Here is a 13309-nt window from a genome sequence, read left to right on the forward strand (position 1 = left end):
ACAACAGAACAGCAGTCATCAGAAAGTACTTCCAATGACACACAGGTAAGACAGTGTTACTTCACATTTCATATAGTTATATTTAATTTCTATGGCACTGGCATGCTGTTTTTTCCCACTTCTATGCCCACTTACTGTACCCTTTGGCAATTCATTTTACAGGTGTTGGTGCCTCACAATAGTTTCTGGTGTGATCAATGCAGCCAGCTATAGGTCATTAACATGTGCTCATTTATTGTACAGTTGAATTGCATTGTTTGAACCTGGTTAAATGAATACATATTTGAAAAATTTGACATACTCCATATGTCTATTTTTTCCAAGGGTGTTTATTAAAGTGCTAAGTAAAAGAGGGGCACGTGCAATGGGATGGGGTGATGATGGAGGAAAGTCCAGGGTATTGTTCCAGTCTATTTGTAACACAGATACATTGTTCAAGGGGACATAGGAAGGGGAGCAATGGCAGTTCAAGGTGGACAGGGTGACTGAGTGGGACACAAGGGTAACAAGGGTGACAATCAGGAGAGTCTCATTTCCTGGCAGGGGTCTTGGCATGTGTCTTTGGTTTCAGTCTGGATCACAGGGAACGTTTGCGGGGTGGTTCTCGTTCTGCAGGGGGAGGGGTGCTGGTGGCCTGTTGGTCCTGTGGCGGGGCCTTCTGGCCACTAGCGGCATCGGAGGTGCAAGGCTGTTCAGATGTCTGGCTAGTGGCAGGGGCCCGCTGTTGTGTGACTCCCTCATAATGTTGGCCATGTCTGCCAGCACCCCTGCTATGGAGATCAGGGTGTTGTTGATAGCCTGCAAGTCCTCCCTGATTCCCTGGCACTGTCCCTTCTGCAGCCGCCTGTTCTCCTGCACAATGTCCAGGATCTGGCTCACTGTGTCCTGGTAATGTTGATATGCTCCCAGGATCTCTGCAAGTGCCTCCTGGGGGAGGCTCTGTGGTGGTGTGTGACTGGGCCTGGGTAACCGGCTGTCCAGAGGTCCCTGATGGGTCAGGTTGGTCATCCAGATTCTGAAGTCCAAAGTTGCTGTCATCACTGTGGGTCTCTTCTGTGGAAGGGCTAAATATTGCTGGCACCTCCTCTCCGCTGACATTGGCTGGGGTACCTGTGGGGATGTACATCCTGTGTTATTGTTTCTGTGTCTGACTTATTGTGCATCCATGGCTTGCCCTGTTTGGTTGTATTTGCCCTGTCAGTTTTCACTTGTGTACGTTGGTATGTGGTGGGATAGCTGATTCTCTCTAGTGTGCATGCTTTAGTGATAGGTGTCCATGCAGGTCTGTGAGTTTTGTCCATGCATTGGTATGGCATGCAGGGCTTGGCAAGGGGATGAGTGTGATATGATGGCGGGGTGTGTGGGAAGTGGTAGAGTGATGGGAGTAAGGGTGAGGGTGGGGGTATGTGATGGCATTCAGGTAGGGGGGTAGTAGTAGTATAGAGTTGACTTACCAGAGTCCAGTCCTCCTCCTACTCCGGCCAGGCCCTCAGGAGGCATGATTGCTAAGACTTGCTCCTCCCATGTTGTTAGTTGTTGGGGAGGAGATGGGGGTCCCCCGCCAGTCCTCTGTACAGCGAGTTAGTGTCTTGCTGCAATGGAACGTACCTTCCCCCGTAGGTTGTTCCACCTCTTCCTGATGTCATCCCAAGTTCTTGGGTGCTGTCCCACGGTGTTGACTCTGTCCACGATTCTCCACCATAGCTCCATCTTCCTAGCTATAGATATCTGCTGCACCTGTGCTCCAAAAAGCTGTGGCTCTACCCTGATGATTTCCTCCACCATGACCCTGAGCTCCCCCTCTGAGAATTGGGGGTGTCTCTGTGGTGCCATGTGTGTTGTGTGAGGTGTGTAGGTGAGGGTGTGTAGGGTGATGTGCTGGGGTGTGTGATGTGGGGTGCATGGGTGGTGTATAGGTGTAGGTAGTGTGTGTATCTGGTTTTGTCTGTGGTCCTGGTGTCAGTATCATTCCAATGGTTTGTAGTTGTAAAGAGTTGTGGGTAATGTGGGTGGGTGTTTTATAGTGGTGCAGTGTATGTATGGGTGTCAGGTGTGTGTTGTTTGAATTGTCCAATGTGGTGTTGTTTTGTTTGAGTGTGTGCATTTTGAGTGCAGTGGTATGTACCGCCAATGGTTTACCGCCATTGAATGTCCGCCGCAGTGATTCGTGTGTCATAATGTGGTGGGCGTTGTTCTGTTGGTGTAACGGTATGGGTTTTGATGCCTCCAGTTTATCACTGACCTTTGGACTGGCGGAATTCTGTATGTGGCTGAATAGTGACAGATTGGTGTGTGTGTGTCATAATATGGTAAATGGATATCCGCCACGGCGGTAAGTTGGCAGCAGTCAGCGTGGTAGTAAGTGGGATTTACCCCCAATGTCATAATGAGGGCCATAATGTTTTTATAATGAAGCTGGTGGAGGCTTTCCCACTGGGTATGAGATCTGTTGCTGGCATCACAATATGGCGGTTCAGTCAGAGAAGCATGGACAAGAGTTGTGCCGTTTCCTTTGCAATTTGGTTTAAATCCACCATTTAGTGCTTAAATTGTAATTAATGAAGCTCTTCTTCCTCAGGGTGGTTTCCCTATGCCTTTTAAAACGCGTGCCTCAAGGGAAAATTACCTCCTCTAGGAATCTTGAATTTCGTCACTGTCATATATTGATCTAGTGTTACCAACATTGTTATTTGCCACAAAGGATATATTTATTGAATGAATAGGTTAATACAAAACTGCTGTTAGCTGTGAAGTGATCGCTGTTGAAAACCAGTCGCAACGTCTTTCCATAAGAGGTGATGTTTGTGCGGGATTGTTTGCAGTACACGCCCAGTAGAGCAGACGACGGTTTTGCATCATCATAGATTTTGAGAGATGGTCATGCAGTTTGGACACCAGTGTCAGTGATACCTGTTTGCAATGGGAACAAAAGATTAGGAGGTTTAACCAAAAGGGGAGAAACAGATACTGTTCAGTCTAAAATACTGCAGACTCTTAGACTACTCAAGCTGCACATCGAACACTTCCAAAAACTTTAATTAAGGACACTGAAGTGGTCTAAGGAGCAAATGACATGTAATGTGAAATAAGAAACTGGGAGGCAGTTATCCTGTGCCAAGTTTGTCCTGGTGTAGATCATAATCTTTACTCCAAAATGTCAACTTACACAAATGTCAGCCCCAAAACTGTTGCTGACATCAGATATGTATCACTCTACCAAGATGTCAACATGGTTCATTTGGTGTTCCTACTCCACTCCCAGCCTACTGCGGAAAGATACCAGGTCAACATTGTATTATGTTTTTATTAGGTATGTATGTGTGTGTCAGCATTTATTTAGTCAACATGTTGATGTTGAGATTTCTCCCTGTTGAAATGTTGTAGGTATAATCATTTCTGTCATGTACCAAACAGGTAAGTTTTGAGCCTTCTTCAGCACTTTCTGGAGTTCACCTTGTAGAAGGCTGGCTCTCTATGTAGTGTGCAAAACCAGGCACACTATACTGGGGGTCCAGGCAACCACACATTGATTTCCAGAGGTAAAAAGTAGACCACCTAATGCTCCAATTTTTAAGGTAGCTGGTCGAGCAGCCAGGCTAATCCAGGAGATGTGCTAAGAACTTGCTGTACTCACAAATCCAATCATGCACCACACACACTTAATGAATAAATTAAGACCAGAATTTATAACAATACTTCAGACTTTTATACAAATTTTAATACCAAGATCTTTAAGATACGTTAAGTACTTTTTGAGTTATGGCTTTTCCAAGTTTTAATAAAGTTAGTCTTTCTGTGCGTAATTACGCACCATAGGGGTAAATAGGCAGTCACTTTTGAAAATGCATTATAAATTGTACAGTTAAGTTAACAGTCTCTTCTTTTGCAGGGTGGTCGAAGTAGTCAGTGGGCACACTGTGTCAGCTGGAGAGCCTCGGGCGGCTCCCGGTTCCGGCGGGAGCAGCGATGGAAAGTCTCTTGGCGCAGGCACAGGGCCATCTGGAGGGGCTACTTGGAAAAGAAGCTGGTTTGCAGATTTAAAGGTGGTGCCTTGGGGTTCCCTTGGGCTGTTGAGGTCACAAGGGGTTAGGAATCTGGGGCACACAGCAGATCCCTCGATGCATGAAGTGTCCCTCACTGCTTTGCAGGTTCCTTTGGTTTCTTGAGTGGTGCCTCCACTCACAAGGAAGATCTCGGGATATTTATGAAGCCTGGACATCCTCAGGGTCTTCTGAGGTCGGTCCAGTGGTCAGCTCCTCTGCAGCGGTGATTGTCGGGACTCTGCTACAGCAAGGATGGGTCTTGGAGCCTCTTCTGGTGCAGCAGATCCTCTGTTCTCATCCTGTCGGGTTCTATGGTGCTGTCTTCTTTTCTTCCAGATAAATCTAAATTCTTGGTCTAGGGGAGCCTATTAAATACTGAATTTAGTGGGCGTTTTAGGGGGAACCTTGTAGTGTTCAATGGGACACTTACACTTGGGTGGCTAGACCCACTACAGCGACCACTTCCTGTGGGAAGGGTCACTTCACTAAACCTATTTGGATATTTTCCTGGCATCTAACATAGTGGAAAATGAAATGGGGGGTCTACCTCGCCTGCAAGCCCCTTAGGGGTGGTGCATGCTCGGTGAGACCCCTCCTCCTACCCTTTGTGTGATTGCCCACCTGTGCTCCCGCCATAAGTGGGGGTTGACAAAGGGGGAAGCCATCTGCTGCTAGCAGCATACCTGGGGGCTCGTGTTTCAATGGCAGTAGCCCTTTGAAGCTCACCACCAGGACAGTGCACATTCCTGAGGGAGAGGGTGTTAGCTCCTCCACCCAGGAAGGGCATTGTTTTACAAACCAGAGATCCATGGCTCTCCTCCAGGTTTGTATATTGGTTGTCTGGAAGTGGCAGGCTGCATGGAACCAGTCAGAAACTATGCCAGTTAGATTAGCTTTTGCAGGTGGCACCTCTACATTGACCCCTGGGTACTTTTGGCGATAAATCCATTACTGGTACCAGCTTGGATTTATCATCCTGAGCTGTTTGATACCAAACAACCCAGGGTGCAGAGTGGCCATCATGTAGCTGGGGAACTCGTGTTTGACCAGTGTCCAGTACATGCACTTAAAATGGCTGCTCTGTTCACTCACTATGTCCCAGGTTTGGCAAGGTCATACTGGGGGCATATTTCTCATGCAGCTATGCTCTCACATACAGTATAGTATGGAACACCCTGCCTTAGGGATTTAAGGCCTACCAGAGGGGTGACTTACCCATATCATACACAGTATGGGGTGGACAGGGCACACAGGGAGTGTGCCATGTCAAGTTTACCTTTTTAGGTTTGCCCCAGTATACTCAGCCTGCACTGGCAGTGCTGGGTGCATTTGGGTGCAGGGCCCTAGAGGGTGGCACAATCAGTGCTGCGGCCCTCAGGGGCCTACTCATACTATCCCATGCCCTGGGTACTGGGTACCCATTTACTAGGGTCTTACAGTGATATGCAAGAGGGTATCCAATTGTGCCGAGCATCACACCAGATTTAGGGAAAGAGCTCTGGCCCAGGGAACCTGGTTAGCAGGGGCCCTGGCCACTACAACTTCTAGGACACATCAACATCAGGCAAAAAGTGGGGGCTAACCATGCAAAAAGAGGCCTCCTCTCACACACCTAAAGAGAGAGAGATGAACTGGAAGAGAGTCAAAACATGTTTCTGATGATTCTACAAAAAGTCTATAGTTACTCCTCTCCATTGAATCTTGGAATCTACCCAGGGTTCCATGCTTCTTTATGCATAATTTAAAGAGCACACTGTGCCTGAAGGGTCATTGTTTTCGACTTAATATGGGTGCACCTTTGTGCAAGGACAAAGTTATGTTTCTTTGATAAGCTTTAATAAGAGTAAACCACGTGCCAGCAACTGCTTTTCACTGATGGCTTGGATGGTACTCAGTTCAGCATGAATAGCACGAGCTAATCATATGCTTAAGGTTTTTGCTGCAGAAATGACAAAAGGCTTTGTTGCTTGTGTTCCTCGTCAGAGATGGCGCTGTGCTAATCCAATACTTGAAATCTATGGTAGAAAGAGAGACATAGGAGGTGGACATATGTAGAGTGCTGTGGGATTGAAGAGAGCTAAATATAAAGGAGCTACTTTCCACCTAAAACTTGGAAACTACCCAGGCTTCCTTAACTCTTATTGTGCAAAGTGGATAGTGTGTGCTGTGATATTCAACATTGTGTTACACCACGTCATGCAATGCTTCAGTGTCACATTGTGCATGGTTGCTAAGGTTTTACACACTATAGAAACCAATGCAAATTTCCTTTTGCCTCTTGTTAAAAGAAAAACAAAAAACATTTCCAAACATTTAGGCCCTCATTACAACATTGGCGGCAAAAGCCGCTTACCGCTGTGCAGAAGACCGCCAACACACTGCTGTGGTAGCGGAATTCCGCCACGGTCATTATGACCCACTGCTAGGAATCCGCCAAAATTTAGACACCCACACAAGTCCGCCACACCAAAGGTCAGTGATAAACTGGCGATAACAAAACCTCCACCGTCACGCCAACAGAAATATGCCCACACTATCACGACCCATGAATCCACGCGGCGGTCTTTCAACTGCGGTATTCCATTGGCGGTACACACCGCTGCGCTCAAAATACACACACTCTTACAAAACACAGCCACATTGAACAAATCAAAATACTCACACCTGATACACATACACACACCACTCCTACACACCCAATACAATATAAAACACACACCCACATCGCCCACAAACCCCTACGACCAAAATTCCGAAAGAAGGCCAGAGAGAGACACTACAAACAACTACCAAGCATCCACAGGCACACAATACCATCACCCCCATAACTTCCACGCACCTCACACTACACACCACTAATTATCACCTCACACATCACAACACACACCACCCCACACATCACCCCCCCACCACACCATGGCACGGTAAAGACACCCCAGGTTCTCTGAGGAGGAGCTCAGGGTCATGGTGGAGGAAATCGTCCGGGTAGAGCCACAGCTATTCGGATCACAGGTGCAGCACATAGCTAGGAAGATGGAGCTATGGCGAAGAATCGTGGACAGGGTCAATGCAGTGGGACAGCACCCAAGAAATAGGGATGACATCAGGAAGAGGTGGAATGACCTACGGGGGAAGGTGCGTTCCGTGGTATCAAGACACCACCTTGCGGTTCAGCAGACTGGCGGCGGACCCCCACCTCCTCCCCCACAACTAACAACATGGGAGGAGCAAGTCTTGGCAATTCTGCATCCTGAGGGCCTCGCAGGAGTAGATGGAGGAATGGACTCTGGTAAGTCAAACCATAACTATTATATCCCCACCCTACCTGTATGCTATCACATACCCCCGCCCTTGACCTCACCCCCATCAGTCCAATTCCTCACAAATGTCCCAATATCACAAACCACCCATCCCAACACCAAGCCCTGCATGCAACAACAAAGCATGGACACCCATCACCAAAGCATGGCCACTCAACATACCCATACACCCCCCTAAAACACCATCACAAAAGGTCCCACACAGGAATACAAGCACTGGGGTACACGGTCACCCCCCGTTGCACACCATGGCACACACAGATGCAATAAATATCCTTTTATACCCCTGCAGGACCCCTACCCAACGTCACCGGACAGGAGGGTCCACACATGTCCACACCACCAACAGAAGAGGCCCACAGTGATGACAGCAGCTCTGTCCAACTGGACATCCTGTGGGATGGCGGATAGCTGACATCAGGTCTGGCTCCAACTGGGCACACAGTTCCAGGATTGTGGCACGATCAAGCCTGTAGGTGATGATCACATGTCTTTCCTCCATTGTTGACAGGTCCACCAGCGGTCTGTACACCGGAGAATGCCGCCATCTCCTCACATGTCCCAGCGGATGGTGCCTATGAAGAACAACAGCGAGCACAGAGTCAACCAACTCAGAGGTACGTACACACAGCTTACACAGAACACGATTCATAATCTGAAATTTGCAAGTATGAGTGTTTAGGCAAGGCCTAGGTATGTGTGATGCAGTAAAAAATTAAGCCATGTGGGCCCCTGAAATGGCGGCTGCCTGACCTGTAAAGTGGGACAATGGGATGTGAGGTAACTGCGCTGGCGTTGTACACCGTTGCGGTAGGCGGTCGAAGACCACGGCGCAATTCTGCATTGGTTAATATTGGACCCTATGGGTCCCAGGAGCCAATGACGATGTACGCCGGCGGTGACGGTACGCACCGCCGCGGACGTGACCGCCATTTTCTACCTGTTCAATCACTCGATACCTGATCTTTGACAGGAAAGGACCTACACTGCAAGTGCTGCTGTGACCTCAGTCTGGAAGAGACAATGGCTCGTGCGTCTGGGGAAAAGGCCCCTGCCTTCACCACGGAGGAGTTGGAGAAACTCGTGGATGGGGTCCTCCCCCAGTACACGCTACTCTATGGTCCTCCAGACAAACAGGTAAGTACACTGGGAGCATGCTGTATGGGCTATGCCTGTGTGGAGTGGGGTGGATGAAAGATGGGGGGGGGAGAATGTGGTGTGCATGAAACAACAGTGAGTGCATGTGCCACATGGCAAGGGTAGGGATGGGGACCAATGACTGTGATGGTGCAGTTGGTAATAACTTTTCTTTTTCCCCTGTAAATTCATGTAGGTCAGCGCCCACCAGAAGAAGGACATCTGGCGTGCCATCGCCAAGGACATCCGGACACTGGGGGTCTATCACAGACGGAGCACCCACTAACGTAAGAGATGGGAGGACATTCGCCGCTGGAGCAAGAAGAAGGCGGAGGCCCAGCTGGGGATGGCCTCCTGTGATGCTATTAATTGTGTTTGACCAATGACTTTGTGTATCACTGTGCATATTAGTTGCTCAATGTTCACCAGTAGCACATTATGGGGGTCATTACGACCGCCAGGGGTAATGTGGCGTCCGTACCGCCAACAGGCTGGTGGTACAGAGACCCTCATTACGACCGCGGCGGTAGCGCCGCGGTTGGGGCCGGCGGTTACCTGCCGTTTTAGCCCAGGCGGTGATAATCCGCCCGGGCAGCGCTACAAGCAGCGCTGCCCTGGGGATTATGACCCCCCCTACCGGCAGCCTGTTTCTGGCGGTTTGCACCGCCAGGAAGAGGCTGGTGGTAAGGGGTGTCCTGGGGCCCCTGGGGGCCCCTGCACTGCCCATGCCACTGGCATGGGCAGTGCAGGGGCCCCCTAACAGGGCCCCGGGCAGCTTTTCACTGTCTGCATAGCAGACAGTGAAAAGCGCGACGGGTGCTACTGCACCCTTCGCACGGCCGCAACACCGCCGGCTCCATTAGGAGCCAGCTCCTATGTTACGGCCTCATCCCCGCTGGGCCGGCGGGCGTAAACTTGGTTTGCGCCCGCCGGCCCAGCGGGGATGTCGTAATGCTCGTAATGACCCCCTATATGTTTTGTTCAGTTTAGCTGCCTATTGGCTTTGACATGGCATTAGCCATTACATTCTGTATTCAGTTTAGCTGCCTATTGGCTTTGACATGATATTAGACATTACATTTGATATTTAGGTTAGCTGCCTATTGGCTTTAACGTAGGGTTAGACATTGCAGTTGAGACATTACAGATGAGCTGTGTTTTTCCAAGCTGCGTTTTTCCACAAGATGGACCAAGCTGTTTTCTTCACACCAGACCTTAGCTGATAAGAGCACGTAGATTTTGTGTTTACCTCGCAAACCAGTCTGAGAATGGGGAGCTCAGGAGAATTGGCCTCTCTCCAAGGTTCTTCGGCTCTCACACTGAGTTTGCTTTTAAGGATGACTCTGGGCTACAGAGAGGTAGATTGAATCTGCTTGACTTCAGACTGGAACTAGATGTCAGTTGCCTGCCTCCCGCTTGGGTAGAGAATCTCTTTCTCGCAGTTGACCGGAGTCATCAACTCGCAGACCCTAGAAAGATGAAGCTGAAAATAGGCCCTATCGCCATGCCCATACGGTGATGAATTTTGACTTTTATGCTTTGCTTTGAAGTTATGCTATAATATAATCACCTATATTTGCTGTGTACATTGCCACTGAGAAGTACTTTGATATATTTTGCTTTCATTGCTGCGACTACTTTTGAACGTGTGCTTCCAATCTACTAATTTCGTCTCTCAGGAACTTGTGGGTGGGGATTTAATAACAATAAATGTCTTCTTTAAACTCAGAAGTGCATTCCAGAGAGGTTCTGTAAGCTCGGTTATGAGATAAGAGGGAAAGCAGAACACCTCCCAACGTGGGAGGGGTGCCCATCGCACCATGATCCCCCTGATGTTCAGGATCCTGGCGGTGGCGTACCCGGAGTTGGATGGGCACTTGAGGGCATCACAGCAGCCACAAGGGGGTGAGTACACTCTCATTCAGCTGATTCAGCGCGCAGTGGAGGTGTCTGGGTGGGGGAGGTGGGCTGTGGGTTTCCCTAGGCCAGGGCGAGTGTGCTAGTTAGGTCCCCTTCTTCTGGCAGACCCTGTGGCACCCCACCCCACCTGTATTTAGTGCCAACTACACCTAGTCAGACTCCTGTGACATCCATGTGTGCAGATGTCGGCCATAGTCTTGTAGGCCATGTCCCAGGGATTGAATAGTGGACCCCAAGTGCGCAGCGTAGTGCAGGGGGTTCTGTGTCTGTCGTGTCCGCCAACGGTAGCGGTAACGCATGCACTCAACATGTCTTTCTTCTGTCTTCCCCCCCTTTTTGTGGTCTCCCTGTTCTTGTGTGCATTAGCATCATTAGGCGGAGGAGCAGTGGCACCGGACCAGGAGGGAGCTGCATCCCACATGGCCCTGGAGGGCGACATTACGGATTCTGAATTCATCAGTGGGACGGAGGGCGAGGGGAGCTCCACGGCGGGGACAAGAGCTGACACCAGTGATAGGGACTCGCCCTCTGATGGGAGCTCCCTTGTGGTGGCGGCCACATCTGTGCCCCCTGCATCTACAGGTACAGCCGCCACACCCCCTACCAGCACCGCCCTCCCAGCAGACCCTCAGCCTTTGCCCCGTGCCCGCTCGACCAGGAGGGTGGGCATCACCTTTGCCCCAGGCACCTCAGGCCCTGCCCCAGTCACCCCTGCTGCCCTCAGTGAGGAGGCCATTGACCTCCTCAGGTCCCTCACTGTTGGGCAGTCTACCATTTTGAATGCCATCCAGGGTGTAGAGAGGCAGTTACAACAAACCAATGCATTCTTGGAGGGCATTAATTCTGGTCAGGCAGCCCTTCAGCAAGCATTTCAGACCCTGGCCTCAGCACTGATGGCAGCCATTGTCCCTGTCTCTAGCCTCCCCCCTCCAACTTCCTCCACCCACGCCCAATCCCCTGTACCTCAGCCTATCCCAAGCACACCATCAGACCACCATGCTCACACCACAACACACAATGGAAGCTCAGGCAAACATAAGCACCACACATCCCACAGGCACTCACGCAAGCATCACACACATGCAGACACACCATCATCCACTGCCTCCACTGTGTCCCCCTCCTCCTCGTCTCCCTCCCTCCCAGTCTCGTCTCCACTCACACCTGCATGCACTACATCTACAGTCATTACATCCATCACCAGCACACCCACCACCACACCACGCTCACGTTCAGTCACCACCCCCACTACCATTCGCACGTCCTCTGTGTCCTCTCCCAGTGTGTCTGTGATGCCACCTCCCAAGGTACACAAACGCAGGCACACACCCACCCAACAGCCATCCACCTCACGACATCCTCCAGCGCATGCACCTTCACCCAAAGTCACCAAACGTACACCTCCTACAACCACAACCTCTTCTTTCACTCCCAAACCCCCTCCAGCTACCCGTCCCAGTGTTCCCAAGAAACGTTTCCTGTCCACCCTTGACCTCTTTCCCTCACCTCCCCCACCCCGTCAGTCTCCTAGGGCCCGACTCTCCAGGTCCCAACCTAGCACCTCAGCCACAACATCTCCGGGACCAGTGGTGCCAGTAGTCACCGGATTCTGGAGTGCACCAGGCAGCAAGGCAGCCAGTGTGGCACGGAGCCACAGCACGGACAGCCCCCCACCTGTCAAGCATCAAAAGTTGGCCAGTGCCCAGCGGGAGAGGGGGAAGACTCCAGCCACCAAAGCCGCTCCCAAGGGTACAGGTTGGAGTGTGGAGTCAGCTGCGACACCTGCCAAGGTGGGGAAGGGGCACAAGAAACTCAGAAAGTCTGGGAAGAGCAGCACGGCAGAGAAGACCGCCATCAGCCCCGCTGCCCAGGAGGCCACCGCCATAAGTCCCGCTGCCCAGGACGTCAACGCAATCAGCCCCGCTGCCCAGGAGGCCAACGCCATCAGCCCCGCTGCCCAGGAGGCCACCACCATCAGCCCGCTGCCCAGGAGGCAACCGCCATTAGCCCCGCTGGGCCAGAAAAGACCACCAGCACCAGCCCCGCTGGGCCAGACAGAACCGCCATCAGCCCCGCTGGGCCAGAAAGGACCGCTAGCACCAGTCCCGCTGGGCCAGACAGGACCGCCAGCACCAGCCCCGCTTGGCCAGAAAGGACCACCAGCAGCAGCCCCGCTGGGCCAGAAAGGACCGCCAGCCCCAGCCCCGCTGGGCCAGACTGGACCGCCAGCACCAGTCCTGCTGGGCCAGAAAGGACCGCCAGCCCCGCTGGGCCAGAAAGGACCGCCAGCACCAGTCCCGCTGGGCCAGACAGGAACGCCAGCAGCTGAGTCACTGCCAAGGACCCCGCCGCAACAAGCACCGCTGAACAGGACACTGCCGCCACAGGCACCGCTGCCAAGGACACCTCCGCCACAAGCACCGCTGAACAGGACACCGCCGCCACAAGCACCGCTGAACAGGACACCGCCACAACAAGCACCGCTGGCCCATGAGTGCCAAGGGCACTGACGCTACTGAGTCCGCCACAAGCAGGATGAAGCACTCTGGGCATAAAGCCCCCTCCAGAACCAGTGGAGATTAACACCCACTACCTCTCTCCTTGGCAGGATGAAGCACTCTGGGCACAAAGCCCCCTCCAGAACCAGTGGAGATTTACATCCACTACCTCTGTCCTTCGCAGGATGAAGCACTCTGGGGACAAAGCCCCCTCCAGAACCAGTGGAGATTTACATCCACTACCTCTGTCTTTGGCAGGATGAAGCACTCTGGGCACAATGCCCCCTCCAGAACCACTGGAGAAAGGTATCCACTACCTCTGTCCTTGGCAGGATGAAGCACTCGGGGCACAAAGCCCCCTCCAGAACCAGTGGAGAAAGACATCCACTAC

The 13309-nt window shown here is 51.5% G+C and overlaps 1 protein-coding gene across 1 annotated transcript in view; it reads right to left on the bottom strand.

Annotated features, from left to right (window-relative positions):
• Positions 1–2616: 2616 nt before the first annotated feature.
• The window catches only part of LOC138287227 (astacin-like metalloendopeptidase), a 161188-nt gene continuing 150495 nt past the window's right edge, over positions 2617–13309 (bottom strand). The window contains exon 10 of the mRNA XM_069227581.1: positions 2617–2910. The gene's annotated coding sequence lies outside the window, so the exon portion shown is untranslated. The remainder of the gene's footprint in view (positions 2911–13309) is intronic.

This window comes from Pleurodeles waltl, chromosome 4_1 (genome assembly GCF_031143425.1).
Source record: "Pleurodeles waltl isolate 20211129_DDA chromosome 4_1, aPleWal1.hap1.20221129, whole genome shotgun sequence".
Classification (NCBI taxonomy): Eukaryota; Metazoa; Chordata; class Amphibia; order Caudata; family Salamandridae; genus Pleurodeles; species Pleurodeles waltl.